The sequence below is a fragment of the Equus caballus genome, chromosome 2 (assembly GCF_041296265.1).
Source record: "Equus caballus isolate H_3958 breed thoroughbred chromosome 2, TB-T2T, whole genome shotgun sequence".
In the NCBI taxonomy this organism is placed as follows: Eukaryota; Metazoa; Chordata; class Mammalia; order Perissodactyla; family Equidae; genus Equus; species Equus caballus.
The window spans coordinates 41,846,286-41,865,455 of record NC_091685.1 but is presented as its reverse complement, the minus strand read 5'-3'; the positions used below and the strand labels follow the sequence as shown (position 1 = coordinate 41,865,455).

At 55.8% G+C, this 19,170-nt stretch overlaps 1 protein-coding gene and 1 long non-coding RNA gene across 2 annotated transcripts in view; one reads left to right on the top strand and one right to left on the bottom strand.

The window, feature by feature from the left end:
- SPSB1 (splA/ryanodine receptor domain and SOCS box containing 1) overlaps positions 1-19,170 on the top strand; it is a 68,671-nt gene that overhangs the window by 20,906 nt on the left and 28,595 nt on the right. The window lies entirely within an intron of this gene.
- Positions 1,097-19,159, bottom strand: LOC111770413 (uncharacterized). The gene is made up of 3 exons (XR_011436558.1): positions 19,026-19,159; positions 5,120-5,311; positions 1,097-3,506 (listed from the first exon to the last, which is right to left on the bottom strand). It is a non-coding gene; the product is annotated as an uncharacterized lncRNA (long non-coding RNA).

The window sequence follows — 19,170 nt, the reverse complement described above, 5'->3', positions numbered from 1 at the left end:
ACGGGTGCTGGAAATAGTTTTGTTTCCCTTAGAACCTTCCCCTTCCCCCCTTTGAATACACACAGACACACACACATGCACGCGTGCCTGCACACACACACACGCACACAGCTGCAGAAAGCTCTCAGACCTGCTTAGTTTAGTCTGCAGAGGCACCCCCGGCGGTGGGCCTTAAACATTTGCATTCCTTGGGCTTAGCTGCTGCTTTGCAGCGTCGAGTTTCTGGGTTAGCGGTGCGCGGAGGGTGAAGCCAGAGCTCTTTACAAAGAAAGCACTTGCGTGTGGTGGAATTCCGAATATCCTGGATGGCTCGGCCTGGCCTCCCAGCTCCAGGGCCCGTTCTTGGGAGAGAGCAGACCCTGTGCAACTTTTTCTGGACCTGCCCTGACCTCCTGGGCGTCACCTTGGTACCTGCTGGAGAGGTGTTCCAGCTCCGTTCTTCAGACCTCTAGTGAACACTTACTCTTCAGCCACAGTGGCCAAGAGAGCCAGTCGAGCAGCTGACACACCGGTGAGGGAGACAGACAGGAACAGCTCGTGAATGCTCTGCTCATCACATCTGAGACCCACCGAGAGGAGGAGTGGCTGGTGTCTAAGAAGCTGCCGCTTGTTGCTGTGGCATGCGTTTGACTCCAGGACCAGCTGATTTCAGCAACATTACCATGCGAGTCGTACTGAGTCACGAGAGGCAGCCTGGGGGCATTGGGCGGGCCAGGGCATTGCCGAGTTCTGGGAGGATTTGGTCCGCCGCAGGGTATCTCGGGTGGCAGTTTATGGGGAGGGTGGGCTGGTGCTGCAGCAGCAGCAAGGCCGTGCCCATGGGCGCCGTTGACCGAGTGCTCACTGCACGTGGCTCTGTTGGGCTCCCGCTGTTCATGTACTTACTGCAGCCTCCGACCCTGTGGGGGAGCAAGCACGATGCGTCTGTTGTACAGGTGGGCAAAGGCTGTCCCGGATGACTCACTCCTGGGAACAGCACTGGGCAGAGGATTTCAATGCCTGCTCCCCCTGGGCTCCCATCCCATGAGGGCCTTGCTTGGCTCTTTCTTAATGACCCAAATCCCTGGGGCTTTGTCCTTGGTGCCTGAGTTCCTTCTTTTTTGTCTTGGACCCGTCTCTGTAGCTTTTCTTTAACAAGCCCTCGGTGTGTCCCAGGCCCCGGCATGCGTGTGCACTGACTTCGTCCAACCCTCAAACCATCCCTGTGAGGTTATCGTCCTCGTTTTGCAGATGGGGAAACCGAGGCTCAGAAACTGCCAGGCCATAGCTGGGGGAGGGTCAGATGTGGGATTCCAGCCCAGGGTTGTCAGCTCCCAAGCCCCTGCCTGGCTCTCACTTTCACGAGTTTTCAACAGATTCTCCTTTGTTATTTCTCCCCAATTTGTATGGTGACTTGACCTGTTGGCACGCAAGGTTTAGAAGTACCGGCTTGATGGTTGACTGAGAAGGCGTGTCTGTGGAGAAGGCCAGGGTGCAGGTGTTCCTCTCAGAGCCTGTGAGAAACAGAGAGATGGGCGGAATCCTGGGGAGGCCAGGACCACCTCTGGTTCCACCGAGGCTGAAAATTGGCCGATATTCTGAAGGATCAGGAGAGCTGGCACCAGGTGGCAGGTGGTGGTGTAGTTCAGTCCTGCTCTGGCCACTCCGACGCTCGGCAGGAGGCTGCCGTGTGGCGGGGGTGGGGAGGGCCTGTGATGGAGGGGAGGGCCGTTTCGGGCCATCAGACACCTCGAGCCCCCACCCTGGCCCCTCTTTCCTTTGTTGTCTGGCTGCGTCAGACGTCTGGCCTACAGGGAGGTTCCTGAACGGGCCTTGGAAATAGGTCACTCCCTTCCCGTGCCGCCGACACTGACCTGCATGTGACCTTCCCCCTGGTGACAGTGTCTAGCTGTCTCTCTTTGATGCTGGCTGTGGAGGGGCAGCGAATGTCTAGGGGCAGGGTGGCCGCCGCTCCCCTGCTCTGGCCTTCGAGGACTTCTCAGCCTCCACAGCGCCCGCCCGATGCTCCTGCCAGTGGCCCCTCCTCCCTTCTACCATGTTGGAAAGGGGAAACCCACACTCCTGACCCTCTGTCTGAGCATCCGACCTTTTCCGCTCCGTGAAGTGCCCTGGCTGGGCTGGCGGCTTTAACTGTCTCAGTGGAACAGACTAATGCCTGCTGGGCTCGAGCCGAGGGGGCTGGCGGCTCGACTTGGCCCCTCTCCGGCCCCCCAGTCCTTCTGCCTGGCACTCAGCAGCGGATGCTCCTTCCACAGAATTGCTGGGGTTTTCTGTTTCTCCCCCTGGCTGGCATGGGGAGTCGTCCCTCAGGGCCTGTTGGCGGAGACCATGGTGGATCTCGGAAGATACTTGCTGGATAGCCCGGGTGCCAAAGCTGACCTTCGAGGGTCTGTTCTGCCATGTCGCCCGGTGCCTGGAAGTCAGTGCTGGACCCCATTGCCCCTCACCTGGGCCTGGAGCCCTGTCTGCAGTGGACAGCTTAATTTGGGCTTAATTTTTAGCCTTCGTGGAATCCAGATATGCACAAAGCAGAGAAGGGAGAACGCTAGACATGTCTCCATCCAAGGAGGTGGTTTCTCTCTCACACCTGGCTGCCCCGGTATCTTCAGGCCCTGAAAGCCTGAGCTGGGCAGATCCTGAAGATGCGGCCTTTGCAGATCGTTAAGGCTTCCTGGGCCTGAGCAAGACAATACCGTGTCCGCACCATCGACATCCCACTGCTGGGCTTCCGGGATGATAGGGAATAAGTTTCTGCTGCGATGCTCACAGATAGCAGGGGCCATGCGGCACGGGACCTGAGAAGCTGGCTGTGGGCCTCTTCCCTCCCTTCCTCTCGGGTCCTTCCTCCCTGTGGCTAGTGGGAAACTCAGGGGGACTTTTCCTGCAGGAAGGAGAACCAGGATGCAGCCCCCAAAGAGGATCACATGCAGGCTTGATGTGTACCAGCTCCCCTTGGCCACCTGAAATCGAGCTCCAGAATGCCTCCTCAGGGTGTCCTGGTTGCTCCATTCGGTCACAATTCCTAGGGTTTTTTTCCATTTCTTTTTTCCTATGTTTTTTAGGCCATATCTTTTTTGTGTGCCCAAGTAGGGGACCAAGTCCCTGGTGCGTAATCACACGTTCATGCTTTTCTTAGGAGGTTGTCGCATCTGATGCAGCTGGAGTGGGCTCCAGGGGGCCAGCTCTTTGAGCTTCTCACCGCCATGGACCCGCTGCGGGCACAGCACCAGCACATAGTGGGACAGCAATCCCCTGCATCATTGAATTGTGTCCTCATTAGCTGTCGTCACATCTATCACCTTCCTCTGTGGCGGGTCCCACTGCGATTCCATTGCTCAGCACGTAGTAGGTCCTCAGTGAGGTTTTGGTGGGGAATGTGGATTGTGTTCAGTGCTGGATGCACGTCCCTTACTATCCTCTGTGGTGTCTCTTTGTCCCCATTCTCATAAGAGTCGGCTTGGAAGGACTTGGGTCCTAGACGCTGTGTACACAACAAGGAGGCCAGCCTGGGAGGGGTTGGGGCAAAGTCAAGACAAAGCTTGATTATGCCCTTGGAGAAAACCCAAACCTGGGGTTCCCTAAGGCTAAAATCGCCAGTGCCTGGCCTGCCTCGTTCCCATAAAGGGAACTTTGTGTGTGGCTCCTGGCAGGACGAGAAGGCAGCCAGCGTCTCCTGGCGCCCAGACTCTCCCTGGGAATGGGCAGGACCACCTTGGAGCCACAGCTCTGTGATGATAACTCCTGTGACCCTTGACCCCTTAGAGCTGAACCCATTTCAGACGGTCATTGTTGGATCCAGACCAGACACATTCTTTCCTGGAAAACCAAGTGGGTGGGGGTGGCAGGGATGGGGCTGTGATGGGGGCACCTTGTGAACAGGTCTGTGCCAGGCGGGCAGTGGGGGGCTGCAGAAGCCCTGTCTGGAGCACAGCCGCCCCCCACCTGCTGCCCCCTGAATGGAGGGCTTGTGTGGACTCTCAGAGCTTGGCCCCCGGGCTCAGCGTGTGGCAGCTGTTGGAGCCTGCTGTGCTGCCACTGCTGATGGGGTTTTCCAGGAAAGGGCGGCCGGTGCAGGCTGAGAGAAGGGCTGCGGCTTCCCCCTGCTTCCTGGGTCCCAGCCAGCCCTGCACACTGGCCACAGTTTGGTCTGTGTAGGCGTGAGCTCTTGTCACATTTTGGGACCGAGTGCTCGAGGAATGAGAGGCCTGGAGGGCAGGCTGGGGGCAGAGGTGCTGCAGATCGGTTAGAGAAGGTTCCAGAGCAGGTGGGAGACAGACAGATGGACGCCTGACTGACCCTTCAGGAAGGCAGTGTAGGAGGGGAGGCCCTGGGTGTTGCTTCCACCAGGTGGCATTTCTGTGGAGTGTGGCCTTGTGGGCAGGTGGCTTCATGGAATGGAAAGAGCTACTCACTCATTCAGCGGGTATTCACAGAGCACCTGCTCTGTGCCAGGAGCTGCTCCAGGCCCTGGGACACAGAGGGGAACAAGACATCTGCCCCTGTGAAGCACATTTTCTTGTAGGGGGGTAAGTCTTAAGCAGATGGCCAAGTGAATGTCGTTGGAGAGTGCTGTGGAAGAGGCTGAGTCAGGGACAGGGGCAGGAGTGCTGGGGGCAGAGTGGCTGGGCAAGGGTCTGGTGATGAGATGACCTTTGAGCAGAGGCCTGATGGAAGTGAGGGAATAGCCAACTGGGTACCCAAGCCCAGTGTCCCTGGTACCACACAGAGGTCTTGGGATGTGCAAAGGCCCTGAGGTAGGAACTTGGCATGTGCCAGGAACAGCCAGAGGGCCAGTGAGGCAGGGTAGAGTGTGGGAGAGGAGAGGGGAGAGGAGGTGCAGGAGGCTGAGGGCCTCTGGGCCACAGAGGGCCACCTGCTTTTCACTGAGTGGAACCTCTGGAGAGTCAGGGCATAGGAGATTGGTGCCAGGGCCTGGGAGGGAGCAGCGAGGTGGTGAAGGTGGCTGGATTCTGGATAGACTGGAGGTGGAACTGACAGGGTTTGCTCCTTGACGGGCTTGGATTTCTGTACCCCACCGCCGTCCCCTGGCACATGATGTGACCACGGATAAGGTGCGCCACCGCGAGGCAGGGCTGCTCCTGTCTCCTTCAGCACTTACCTGGTACCTGCTGTGTGCCAGGCTCTGGGCTAGTGACAGAGCAAGTTGGTCCCTGCCTCCAAGGAGGGAGAGACAGGTGAGAAAAGCAGCGGTCACAGCGTCTGTGCATCTAGGACTGCGGTAACTGGGGGGCGGGGCCAGGTGCTCAGCGACTCTGAGGAGCAGGTGAATGAGTGGAGACACACACAGGTCCTGGAAGACACAGAGGGGCGTCTGCATGGCACAGGAGAGTCAGAAGGCTTTCCAGAGGGAGCCTGAGTCTGATTTCAGAGTCTCTATGGGAAGAAGGCTGATAAGAAAGCCAGGGCGTTCCAGGTGGAAGAAATAGCATGAGCAAAAAACTAGAGTCTTTAAAAAGCTTGACGTGTCAGTTTTCCAGTAGCAGGGGACAGAAAACCCAATCCAAACAGCCTCAAGCAAAAATCGGTTTGCCAAACTGTAAGCAGCTAAAAAGTCAAGGGTTTTCAGGCACGGCTGGATCCAGAGGCTCAAACCCTAGCATCTGCAGTTGCCTCTCTCTATTTAATTATCTGTTTTCTTTCTTTTTGGCCTTATTTTCAGAAGGTCATTTAAGCAAAAGTTTCAGGATTGGCTATGACGGGCCTGCATCCTCACTGTCACAGGAGTGGGTGATGCCCCACTGCAGCAGACTGAGGCCGTGTGCCCACCCCCAGGGCCTGGGGTAGAGCAGGACCTACCCACAGCCCAGGGCCAGGAGTGGGGAGAAGGGGCCTCCAAGACAGAATCGAGGTGCATCCCCAGGACAAGTGGAGCCAGGGGCTGGGCAGAGCAGTCGGATGCCCACCCCAACGTGTTAGGGACACTGTGTGGGTTTTCGCCGAGTGATGGTGTGTTTTGGCGGGGGAGGGTGGTGGCAGGGGAGGGGAATGAGGCCAGAAAGGTCATCAGAACTAGCTCATAAAATATTTTTATATGTGAGACTTTGACCATTGTCCTTGAGGGGGCGCTGTGCCTGGTCCCTCGTAGGCAGTCAGTAAACTTGCCAATGGGGCCTGTGTATTTCACGGATGGCTACCAGATGGTCTTAAGCAGGGGACTGGTGCGATCAGGTGAGCGTTTGGGAAGGCCCTGTGTGGAGCCTGGGCCGGGCTGGAGGCAGGCTGGGGGGGGTCCGTGTGGTCAGAACCTCAGGAGCGGGCTCAGCACAGAGCCTGGCCCAGGGGAGGCCCCCTGCTCCCGCTTCCTCCCGCGCAGGCTCTCGCTCGCTGCAAGGCCCCTCTCTGTGAGGCCGTCTGGACAAATTTGGGTGGCGGAGTTGAATCCTGTCATTAGCTTTCCACCAGCATCCTCTCTGCCCTCGTCTTATCCGGAGAGCCGGTGCGCTCACTTCCCTCTTTTAGCTGCCCGCTAATGTGTGTGGGATGAGCAGGGTGTGTTTCTAAAAGCAGCCAGTTGCCTGGTGGGGCTGCCTTTTCGCTTGGGTGGCCCTGCTTCCTGGGCTGGCATCAAGCTCCCTGCAGATGAATTTCTTCTCCATAGAAACTGGAGGGAAGATGTGGTCAGGTCCCTTTGTCTCCCCTGACTCTGCCCAGGAGCAGAGAAGATGCTACAAGGGTTCTGGGGTCCATGAGGTCACCCCCCACCCCACACCTCCTGTATTCTGTCTGTCCCCAGGAGTATGGCTGGGCCGGCCGCTGGCATTGGCGGGGGCAGGCAGAATGTTCTCCATGGGGCTGAATTTGCTCTTCCCTGCCTTCGGTTGGTTGGCCTTTGGTGCTCATGAGATTTTGGGATAATGAAGTGACACCCCATGGGACTGCTGGAGAAGAGCTGGGTGTGCTCCCAGCACTACCCTGAGGGCTGCTCATGCCGCTTTTCTGAGCCTGTTCCTCACCTGTGTGCCATGGGGGCCACCTGGCTTGACCCTGTGGCAGCACTTGGAGTGGCCAGAAGTGCCCACAGATGGTCAGTGGGTGCTGTCTGAGTGGTCGCCCCAAACTGCCCCTTGGACTGTGGCTGCGGGAGCAACGTGAATGGCTGAGAGGATGAGAGATGGGACGTCGCTTTCCGGGGTCACTGACTGCTTGTGGCCCAGTGTTTTCCTGGTGGGTGGGCTGGCCTGGGAGGACCGGACTGAGGGCTGGAGGGCCCCGTGCGGGAGCTGGGCGGGGGTCTGAGAACCCCTCAGAGCGGCTGTGCCCACAGCTCATCCTGCCTCTGCCGGGCGCACCTTCCAGCAGGGAGCCAGGGTGGGGTGGCCCTTGCTGTCCTGCCTGCTCACGGCCCCATGGCCGGCCGCAGCCTCTCCCCCGCCTCGCCTGGCCGAAGTGGTCACCCTGAGCCAACTGTTTCCAAGGGGCTTTCCTCAGCATTGCAGTTTAGTCTGCCTTCGTTTAAATGGAAAGACTTATTGCCTCTGAGTCAAAACACAGAAATCCCCCTGGATGTGCTGTCACTGCCACGGGAGCTGCTGGCGCCTTCCCTGGGGGGTCCCTAATCCTTCCCTTCCTGCCTACAGCAGGGTGGGGGGGGGTGTTCCTGGGTCCCGAGGTCTGGCCGCCCCCACCCCGGGGTCTTCTGGGACAGGTGTCAGGATGATGCTCATTCTTCAAAGAACCCGCCGCGTCTGTTGGGGAGGAGCCGAGCGCTGAGGGTGCGGCCGATGCCTGAGCCTGTGGCCTCTGGAGGGGCCGCTCCCTAGACGGGCCGCCGCGGGTGAGAAGGAGTTCGTGGCTGTGTTTTTATTTTTATCCCCTCCTGTTTGGTTTCTGTTTTTTGGTGTGTGTTTCGTACTGTGTCTCGTCTGTCCCTGGAGAAGCGTGGGAGCAGAGTTGTGCCCAGTTTGTCTTTTGGGTGACACGTGCTTGGAAGTTTGCTAGTCAGCTGCATAGCTAAAGAAGGGGGACGCGCTGCTGTAAATGAGGCTCTGGGCTTGAAGGGAAGGGGGTCCCTGGGGGTCCAGGGAGGCTGTGGTGGGAGGAAGTGCAGGTGCAGGGGAGGAGGGAGTGGGTGGGCGTGGGTGGGCAGACGGCAGGGTCCTGGCACATCCTGTGCTTTGGGCGCTGGGTGTCATCCCGGTGCGTGTGGACATGGGGGCCTGGGCCTGGTGGGACAGGCTCTTGGAGGAGTTTGGGGGAGAGACTTGGCCCCTGTTTCTTCCGTGGTAGACACCATTTCCTGAGGTCTAGACCAGGGGTCAGCAAACTCTGAGGCCAGATGGTAAATATGTGACTTCATGGACCATATGATCTCTGTGGCAAGTACTTGACTCTACCATTGTGGGGAGCGGGAGTGCCAGAGACAATATGTACAAAAGGGCATGACTGTGTGCCAATAAACTGTATTAGAAAAGCAGACAGTGAGGGGCCGGCCTGGTAGCATAGTGGTTAAGGTCGTGCGCTCTGCTTTGGCAGCCCAGGGTCTGCAGGTTCGGATCCCGGGCATGGACCTGCACGCTGTTCATCAGGCCATGCTGTGGTGGCATCCCACATACAAAGTGGAGGAAGACTGGCACAGATGTTAGCTCAGCGACAGTCTTCCTCAAGAAAAATTTTAGAGGAGAATTGGCAACAGATGTTAGCTCAGGGCCAATCTTCCTCACCAAAAACAAACAAACAAAACCCCAGACAGTGAGCCAGGCCCATGGGTCATCATTTGCCAAATCCTGGTCTAGATTAAGAGGACAGGCCCCACGGGGCTCAGAACCAGCCTTGGTTACCCACCTAAAAGCAGGCTCCTGACCTTGGATTCACAAATGAGTGCTCTAGTCAGACCTACACTGGGGGGGATCAGGGGCGTGGTGTGTACCCCGCAGAGACTTTGCACAGCTGGAGCAGGTCAGGAGCCCCGTAGGTCACACTGTACAACACTCACCTCTGCAGGACACTTTTGCACGTCCTTTGGAGCCAGATAAGCGCGGAGGCAGGGGCCCTGCTCGTCGCAGAATCGAGAAGCAACAGAGCTGAGAGATTCAGAGGCCTCCAGACTGGCGCCCCGTGGGCTGCCGTGGGAAAATGTGGGGGAGGGGAGCCGCGTCCCCTTCTCTTCAAGCGTGGGAACCATTAGAGCTGAACAAAATCTGCCAAGCTTCTGCCCTGCAGGACTCCTCAGAGCCTTTAAGATGCTCATGGGCTTTGCGGCTCTTTAGGAGGAAAGACAGTATTTCCCCAAACTCCGAAACGAATTTTCAGGGGCTTAAGGATCTGTCCAGCCACTTAGGGGAAGAGCTGATCTCCTTTGACCCTTCAGTTTATAGGAAACCTGCTGCCCAGAGAGGCTGCTGTCTTGCTCAGGGCGATACAGATGGCTGGTGACAGTGTTGGAATGCACACTGAGTTCCTCCTCAGCCACTTGCCTGCTGGCTCGGCAAAGCATGGAGTGGAGGTGCCTCCCTAACCCCCGTCCTGATACAGAGTCACAGATGTGGGGGTCCCAGGTTGTGCTTCTGGCCTCATTCAACGGTTTTGCCAGGGGATGCGCTGCAGCCTTTCATCTGAAGCTCGCTCTGTCTCCGGGCTTCTCAGCCGTGGCACTGTCAGCGGTAGGGGCAGGATAATTTTTTGATGTGGGGGGCTGTCCTTGCACTATACGATATTTAGCAGCATCTCAGGCCTCCATGCACTAGATGCCAGTAGCACCCTCCCACCCCCAGTCGTGACCACCAAAAATGTCCCCAGGCCTGGCCAAATGTCTCCTAGGGGTAAAAATCACCCTGGTTAAGAACCACTGGTCTATCTTAAGCCAACATGTGTGGAGCCTACATTTGCTGGAATTCGCTGGTAAATGGTGGAAGGATTTGCCCGAGCTCTGATGGAGTGTACAGGAGTTCTCTCGGGGGCACGGGGCGGGGAGCAGCCATCCCAGGAGGGTTGCTGGAAGAGTCCTGAGGGTATGACACAGTACGAGGGGAACCACGGGTGCTTCTGCTCTGCTTTAGGGCCAGGGGCCCCCAGTGAGGGCTTCCTGGGTGGGGAAGGGAGAGGGAGGCAAAGCCAAGATCCTGAATGGATGGAGCGCGTGTGTGCCACAGTCAGGGGACTTCACATTAAGGCAGAAGGGAGATGACCTTGCAGGTGGGAAGTGAGGAGGGAGTGTTCTGGAAAGGCGAGGCAGGATGGTGGGTGGACAGGTGGCAGGCGTGCAGAGGCAGTGGGCGCAGGGATATTTCAGGAGGTGAGCCTAACAAGCAACCAGAACTCAGTGCTGGAGTCCCAGAGACCTCCCAGTTCTCAGCCCTGGACCAACAGCCAGGAGGACGGGCAGCCTGGGTGTGGATGTGTTCAGTAGGAGGGATGCAGAGAACATTCTGTGGGTAGTGTCACCCTACAGACCTTTTATTCTTGAAACTTTCATGCTGTGATGCTTTTGGAGTCTTTTCCGGGGCTGATTCCCAGAGTCCAGGGAGGAAAATTGCCCTGGATGATGGACAGCTGATCCAGGAGCCCAGGCGCAGACGGCCACACATTTGTGCAGGGAAAAAGAGAAGCCTGATGGTCTGCGCAGGTCTTGTTCCACCAGTCGGGTACACAGGGCGTGCTTTCTCACCCAAGTTTGTCTAACCATGGCTGGATGTCTGGGTTGGGGCAGGGGGCGCATACCAAGGTTCTGTTTCAAAGTCTGGCATGCGGTCGTGGGACGGAAAGGGACGGCCCCTGCGCTGGGTGGTGCATTGGGTAGGCGTTGTTGAAGGTGATGAGGAACTTGCAGAGGGTTCAGAGGGTCTGTGTGGTTCTGTAGTGACGGCCTGCCGGGTGGGTGGATGGGGTGGACTACCACAGGTAGGTGTGTGAGCCAAACTGGGGGAAGGAGTAGCTCTTGGAGCGAGTGAAGGGTTCCAGAAAGCCTTTCTGTACAAAATGGGCTGAGGTCAGCATGGGAACGGCCTTTGGTGCTGTCTCAGAAGTTTGGACCCGATCCTACGGGCAGGAGGAGTCCACTGAAGACGCTGGAGCAAGACCGTCATGATGAAAATCACGCACGTTTAAAGGAGAATGCACGCACGTACTGGAGAGCTTTTCCCGCAAGATCTCCCAGGAGACGTGCCGCAGCCTGCGTGAGCGTTGTTAGCAGTTGTCAGTTCTGCACAGAACACATAGGGGGTTTGGTGCTGTCAACCTTCGTGCTTTTCTGTAGTTTTTTCCACAATGAAAACAGCTTTGTTGTTGTTCCTGATTACGTTGCACACGCGTTGTGAAGACTCTGAGTGAAGCGTGACACGTGAAGGTGCAGAAGTGCCGGCCACCTGAAATCCTGCCATGCGCACGGTAGCACTCTGACAGCCGGCCGTGTTATGTGGTGATCCACACGCATCCGTAACTTCGCGGGGACACATTTCGTGTTTGTCTCCCCGTCCTTCTCCTTTCTTCCCCTCTCTCTCTCACTCCTGCCCCGCCCTGATGTTAACCTGCAGCCTGTCGTTCATGGTAAAATACACATAACAAAATTTGACATCTGTCTTCGTCATCTCGGGCTGCTATAACGAATACGATAGACAAGGTGGCTTAAACAGCAGACATTCATGTCTCACAGTCCTGGAGGCTGGGAGGTGCCAGATCCAGGCGCTGGCAGATCTGGTGTCGGGTGAGTGCCTCTTCCTGATTCGCAGACAGCCGTCCTACTGTGTCCTCACCAGGCGGAGGGAGATCCTCTCTCTAGGGTTTCTTCCTAAAAGGGCGCTAATCCCATATTGAGGGCTCCACCCTCATGACCTGATCACCTCCCACAGGCCCACCTCCAAACACCATCCCGCTGGGCGTTAGAGTTTCAACGTAGGAGCTTTTGGGGGATGCAGACATTCAGTCCGCAACACCATCTTCACCATTTTCAAGTGTAGAATTCAGTAGCGTTGTTGCAGTGTTACAGTGTCGTGCAGCAGACCAGCATCCATCTCCCCCACTCTTTTCGTCTTGCAAAACTGAGACTCTGTCCCTATTAAACAGCTCTCTATTTCGCCCTCCCCCGGCCTCTTGCAGCCCTGTTTCTACTTTCTGTCTCCGTGAATTTGATTATATGAGTGGAATCATACAGTGTTTGTCTTTTTGTGACTGGCTTATTTCACTTAGCGTAATGTCCTCAAGGTTCATCCATGTGTCAGAATTTCCTTCTTTTTTAAGTTTGAACAATATTTATTGTACTGATAGACTACATTTTGCTTATCCATTCATCTGTCGATGGACACTTGGGTTGCTTCCACCTTTTGGCCATTGTGAATAATGCTGCTGTGAACACAGGTGTACAAATATCTGTTTGAGACTCTGCTTGCAATTCTTTTGGATGTGTACCCAGACATGAAATTGCTGGATCATACAGTAATTCTATTTTTAGTTTTTTGAGAAACTGCCATACTGTTTTCCATAGTGGCTGCACCATTTTACATTCCCACCAACAGTATACAAGGGTTCCAGTTTCTCCACATCCTTGCCAACATCTGTTATTTTCCAGTTCTTTTTTTTCCCTTTAACATAAACCTTTTATTGAAGGTTAATACACCCGAATCGTTCCACACCTTCCTGCCTGCCCAGGCATATACATGTGTGTATGTTCGGGCGCATCATTGTTTTATTCAAATGGGCTCACCTTTCACATTCCACCTGCTCTTCTCACTGCATGCATGTGGAAACGCCCCCAGGCTCCAGTGTGGTTCTACCTTGTTATTTTAATTGCTATCTAATGGTTCATGGTACAAACGTACCGGAGTTGTCCACCTGTTCAGTCGATGGCAATACACTTAATTTGGAGTGGCTGGAAATGGCAGTGACTCTGTAACAAACGCCTGGTACAGGTGTCCTTAGGATGGGTGCTATTGTTCCTCTGGGCCCAAGCCCCAGACTGGAATTGCTACATTGGTTCCCAGTTTGTTTCCCAAAAACCACACCGACTCAGATTCCGCCCCCGCCATGCGGGCGCATGCCCCCACCCAGCCCAGCAGCAGGTGCTGTCTCTGTGTTGACTGTGTAGAAATCTGGGGCGTGCAGAGTGATAGCTCGTTATTACTTAATTTTGTGTTTCTCTGATTACCGTGGAGCTTGGGCGTCTTTTCCTACAGGTTTGTTTGCCGTTTGCATTTCCTTGTTTTCTGAACGGCCTGTTCACAGCCTCTGGCCATTTGATTACTGTGCTATAAAAGGACCAGAAGCAAATGTGACAAACTGTTGACAGCTGTTCATTTTAGGTGTTGAAAATGTGTCTCGTTTGTACATTTTTGAATGACAAATTTTCAAAATGAAAAAACTGCCTAAATGAGATTGTTTTTGGAAGATCATTTGGGGTCAGAGACACACTGTGGTCGGGCAGACCAACTTGGAGGAGTTCAGTGACTTGAACAGTGAGAGTGGGGACGGATTTGGGCAATTGTGGGGAAATTTATACCTTTGGATGGTAATGTGGGAAGACCAGAAGAGGAGCCCGGGGAGATGAGGGGTTTGAATCTGGCTGACCGACCAGGAGGATGAGGACAGAAATTGGCAGAAATATCGAGGCTGCAAGAGGGCCATGTTGGGGTGTGTGAGTGGGGGCCAGGTTGCCATAAGAATGATGCTGTTGGGTGGATGTGTCAAGTTCAAGGGGAGATGCCCCCTGAAGCCACAAGAGCAGAAGAGCCCTTGAAGGGAGGGCCCCTCAAGAACATCTGTGTTTAAGGGGCAGGAGGAAGGGCTCGCAGAGGAGCTGGCATGGGAGCCTTGCAGAATGGGGAGTATACCTTCACGGAAACCAGTGTCTCAAGGTCAAGGACGTGGCCAGGATTTTCAAACGCTGTTGAGAGTTAGAGAAGATGCTTTTTTAGGCTGTTCAATTTATCGATTGCAGGCCATGACTTTGGAAGAGCACTTTCTTTCCCCAAAGTGGCTGGGGCCTGAAGTCAGCTTGCTGGGTTCTGCAGCGTGAGTGTGTGGAGGGTGACAGAGGCCACAGGAAGTGTGGGTGGCAGCAGGAGAGGGTGTCGGGTCCACGGGGCGGTCCTGGCACCCCAGGCTCCGTGGCCCTCACTCCAGCTTGGTTTCAGTGCTCCTCACCAGTGAGTGTGGCTAGAGCTGCCCTCGTGGACCACGCTGGGCACCAGCCACCGCAGGTATCCAGGACAGGCCGGCAGGTTCACAGTCCATGGGAGAGTCTGCCAGAAGCCGCCTTCCTCGTGAGAACCTTGAGAACCTCGGTCTGCCCTGTTCAGTGTCTGTTCCCGGAGCGGCCCCGAGGGACCAGGGGAGACATGAGTCATTTCCTGGACAGCAACCTGTCCCAGCTTCTTAGCCATTTTGGGCTTGGCCTTTCGTAAATTTATCTTTTTCAAGTCCATTTCTGTTTCCTGCCAGTTCTGTCTCCTCGTCAGGTTTGTGAAGCACCCGCAGTGTGAAACAGCACGTGAGCATGCTGAATAGGCTTGTCCCCGAAGCAGCCTGCAAATGAAAGGAAGGGAGGTCGGCAGAGAGACTGAGAGCCTGGTAGCAAGTGAACGGTGGCCTTCTCTCTGCTTAGGTGGATTTCCCTCTTCTGCATGGCTCCTGGGAAAACAGCTCTGTGCTCGGACGCCCTGGGCCATGGGTTGGCTTAAAGATGCAGAGGGAGCATGGCCAGGGATGGCTCGGCAAACATCCTAGCATGGCTCAGCCTTTGGTCCAGTCGCGTCAGGGTAGAGGGACCCCTCTTTCATCACTTACTTTTTCCATGCCTCAAGTTTTTCTTCCTTATTTTCATATAAAATGAAGCATTTTTTTCTTGTGATAAAATATACGTAACGTAAAATTTACCTTTTTAACCATTTTTAAGAGTACAGATCAGTGGCATTAAGTACATTCACATTATTGTGTAACTGTCACCACCATCCACCTCCAGAACTTCATCTTTGCAGACGGAAACTCTTCCCTTTAAGCGACAGCTCCCCACTGCCTTTCCCCAGCCCCCGGCCCCCGTCATTCTCCTTTCTGTCTCTGTGATTTGGACTGGTCTAGGTACCTCATGTGAGTGGAATCATACAGTATTTGTCTTCTTGTGACTGGCTTAATTCACTTAGCATGATGTCCTCAAGGCTCAGCCATCCAAGTTACAGCGTGTGTCAGAATTTCCTTCCTTTTTAAGGCTGAATGATATTCCATTGTATGTATATACTCCATATGGCTTATCCATCCGTCTCTTCACGGCCGCTTGGACTGCTTGCACCTCTTGGCCGTTGTGAACAGTGTTCTCTGGACGTGGTGTACAGATACGAAGTGATTCTTATAAGACACAGGTCACCATGACCGTCCACGGCTGCACCATTTTACAAAACGAAGCGTTTTTATTGGATAATCTTTAAGGCGTGTTTGTGCTTTAAAGGAAGTCGCGGTTCCCTGGCTCTGTGGTCAGGGGTTGGAAGACAATCTTTGGAGGTGAGATTTGACACCTGAGCATCGCATAACAAGGGTGGTTATAGCCGCCGCCTAACACATACATACAGGCAAAGGGCAAAGCGCCCACAGGTGGCCCACGTGCGGGGAGGACCGTGGAAGCACCCGGCATTATTTGAGGACCTGCCGTGTGCTGGGAGCTGCTGGCCTCATTGTGTGTGTCCATTTATCGCCTCTGATGCCCTCGGCAATCTTGCAGAGTGGGTATTTATTGTTCTTCTTGTTTCTGCGAGTGCAAAATTAGCAGAGCTTTCTCTTGCTGGTGGTTTGAAGTGGTATTTCTTGGTGTTATCACACTTCAAATTTGCTGTTTACCTAAAAGAAATTTTCTAATTCTCTCTTCCTGGGTCTTAACCTACCTCCCCCAAAGTAAAAGAAAGAGAGAGAGAGAGAATGAGACAGAGAGAGAGAGAAAGAGTGTTTTCCCACAGCGTTTGAGGAAGTGTTTGGAGGAGTGCTGTGCGGAGGCCACCCCCTCGCTGTGGTCCCCTTGCCTTGAGACAATAAAGGGACATCAGTTGCTGTGCTCAGGGAGCCGCCGCCCCGACTGGCACTCTCATGGTTGCTGTGCTCAGGGAGCCGCCACCCCGCGTGGCACTCTCATCGTGCAGAGCGACTGTCACTGCTCCGTGAAAGAGCACCTGAGCTCTCCATTCAGAGTGCTTTGTCTTCTGGCTCTTCTGCAGAGGAAGCTTTCTGAACTGTCCCCTCCCCAGCTGGTCCCGGTGCCTGAGTCCTGACTCCCTGTCATGGCATTCAAGGCCCTTGCCTCATGACTCCAGACCATGCCTCTCTCTCTCTTGCTCTCTCTCTCTCTATGCCATTATTGCACTCAGTGTTCCTGGCGTTCTAGTCACCTGAGCGCCCTCCGGTTCCTGAGTGCTCCTCCCCTGCTCCAACGGCGAGGCTCTCCTGCCCGAGTGTCTCCCATGCCTGCTTCCTCCCTCAGCTCATCTCTGTTATTGAAATCTCAGCCCTTGGTCAGGACTCCTCCCTGTGAGTCCCCCCCATCCTCCTCTTGCACCTGCCCGGCCTCCCCACACCCGTCCTAGCAGCCCCCCAGGCCCCCACTCCCCATTTTAAGCATCCTGCTTCTCCTGGAACTCTGTGAAGACTTCGTGTCTCCTGTGAGGCTGTGGGCTCCAGGTAGCTTGTCTGCCTTGGTCTCTCCACCCCAGGCGCTGCCTTGTGGGGCAGGCCATCAGTTTGCTTAATGGATCGTTAGTGGTTAGAAAAGAGCCAGGCTGGGTCAAGAGGCTTTTTACTTTTTCCTGAAGGTTTAAATTTTTCCTTGCCCGTGTGAGAAGAGAGACTACAAGGAGAAAGCCAGTGTATGGATTTTTAAACAGAAAACATCGCTAAGTGACTGCTTCCCTGGCTGGGCTCCCGTTGGGTAAAGCGGCAATGGTCGCCTTGCCCCGGCAGGGAGTCCTCAAAGGGAGGGAGGGCAGGGGGGACGGGCGGTCCAGGGAGGGGCTGGAGTCCTAGTCCAGTGGTTCTTGGCCCCTTCACCTCCCTCTCCGAGGTCAACGTCCACACCTGAAAGTCTGGAAGAAACTTTTCCATCAATTCAAATGAGAGGGAAGAGGGGGCTTTCCGCCAGTTTCTGTCTGGTGGTTCTAGAAAGGCTCCACTTCAGTTCTCAGCATGTCAGAGTTGGGATCTGAGACTCTAACCCCCCCAGGCTAACTCCCACAGCTCAGTGCCCCCCTAAAGAGCAGCTCTCCGTAACAGGGGCAGGGTGGGTGGTGGGAGTGGGCACCCAGGTCCCTCTGAGACAAGCAGGGTCTCGGCCAGCGGGACAGGGGGACGGGGAGGTTGGCTCCTGATACTTGGGGTGGCCAGGTCTTCGCCTCCAAAGATACTGATTTGTTTTTTGTTTTTTTTTTTTTAAAAAACAACAAGGTGCTCGGCCCACCCGGTAGAGCTGCCACTGCTGCTGTGGCCGCCGCTGGTGTCCCCCCTCACTCCAAAGAGCACAGCCCAGGCGGGTAGCTCGCCCTTGGCCGGGTCACCATTCTTCAGCCCTAGAGCCACAGGCCCGCCCGGTCACTGAGGTTGTTGACTTGTCTTACCTTCCAGACCTCCCTGGGTTGGGGATAGGAAACCCTCTTTGGGAGGGTGGGGGAGCAGGGCAGGGCTCGGGGTGGGTGAGGTGCGCCCCAGCCTCCTGCCCTGCGTCCCGGCTCCCTGCCCTCCTCCTCCCCTCTGGTCGTGAGTGCTGAGCCTCAGCCTAGCTCAGAGGAGGGTCGCCTGCTTGGCAGCCACTCTGTGGGCAGCTCCCACTCAGAGCCTCAGCCCTGCCCTCCTGATGGGGACCCTCCGGCCACCTGGAGCCCCAAGCTGACATTTATTGGGGCTGTGGGGCCTCCACCCTCCTGCCTCCCATTCCTTCTGCTTCTTTTCCAGCCACATTCTCTGTTTCTCTCTCTGTCTCTGTCTCTCTCTCTGTCCCCTGGGAGGCCCGTGATGCCAGGGTCGTCTCTTCTAGCCTGAGACCAGCGTGATTTCAGTAAGACTGGGGAAAAGCTGCCCCGAGTGCCTTGCAGGGCGGGGCAGGGCGATTCAGGAGGGTGGGACAGGTGTTCTGGTGGCTCTTCCTGTTTGTCAGAGTTTTGAACCTGCTGTCACATCCCTGTCCAAGGTCAGCATTCTGTCCCCAAAAAAGGCTTGGGGGTAGATAGGAGATGCTCCCACTTTCTCAGTGAGGGAGCGCAGAAGAGAGAACCTGGCTTGAATCGGTGTCTGGAAGACGTTAGAGTCTCAGGTGTCAATCCACGGTGGGGGAGGGGCAGAAAAGCTCTTCCTGCATGTGCCCCCCAGCCCGGGGGACACCTGGAGACTTGTGGGGTGGGGAACACTCATCTCTTCCCCTGCCCCATTTCCACTCGGGCCTCCCTCCAGTTTCTGCTCCAGGGGACCTAGGACACAGCCAAGGCCCCAGCCGTGGGGTGCCTCTGATGGGGGAGACCCTGTTCCCGGGGAGGAGGTATGCGACTGAAGGAGGCGGGTGGGGATCAGTGCCAGGCTGTGCCTGAGGCTCCCACTGAGGACAGCCCTTGGGGGGGATGGCCGTGGGCAGGGTGCAATCCTTGCCGATCTCTGCCGGCTCCGGCTAGAGCCTGGTAAGCTGGGCATTTTATCCTTTACTGCAGAGTTTCTGTTCGTTTCATGACGGGTTACAAGAGAGCTGGTCATTGCTGGAAAGGGGGCTGGGAAGGGGGCTCAGGGAACAGTGCTGTCATGAGTCTGCCCCTGTAGGCCGGGCTGGGGTCTGCAGGGACGTCCCCTCCATACCTGCCCTGCTGGGCCCACTGGTTGTTTGGGAAACTTGACTTAGTGGCTGCTGCTATGGGGACAGTGTCCACCCGTGATTCTGCATTTGCCCGGCTTCCTCTGTGACTTCCAGCCTGGCTTTTCTGGGCTTCCCTGAACTGGATGGAGTAGGGGTCCCCGGGCCTTGGGGAGGGTGCAGCCTCAGCAAGAGGAAGGGAATGGGTTACAACTGGCCTCCCGCTGGGCCCGCAGCCTCCCTTCTGGAGGGCTTTTAAGAACTGGCCGATTACCTTGTAATTGTTCCCAGCAGTGAGGAGCGAGTCCACCGAGGAGCGGCTCCAGTGTTTGTTTTGCCTTCTGTGTTCTCCGGGCCAGTGGTAACCAAGGGCCGCTTCCCCTTGGTGACGGCGGAGCTCACTCAGGCCAGGGCTGATC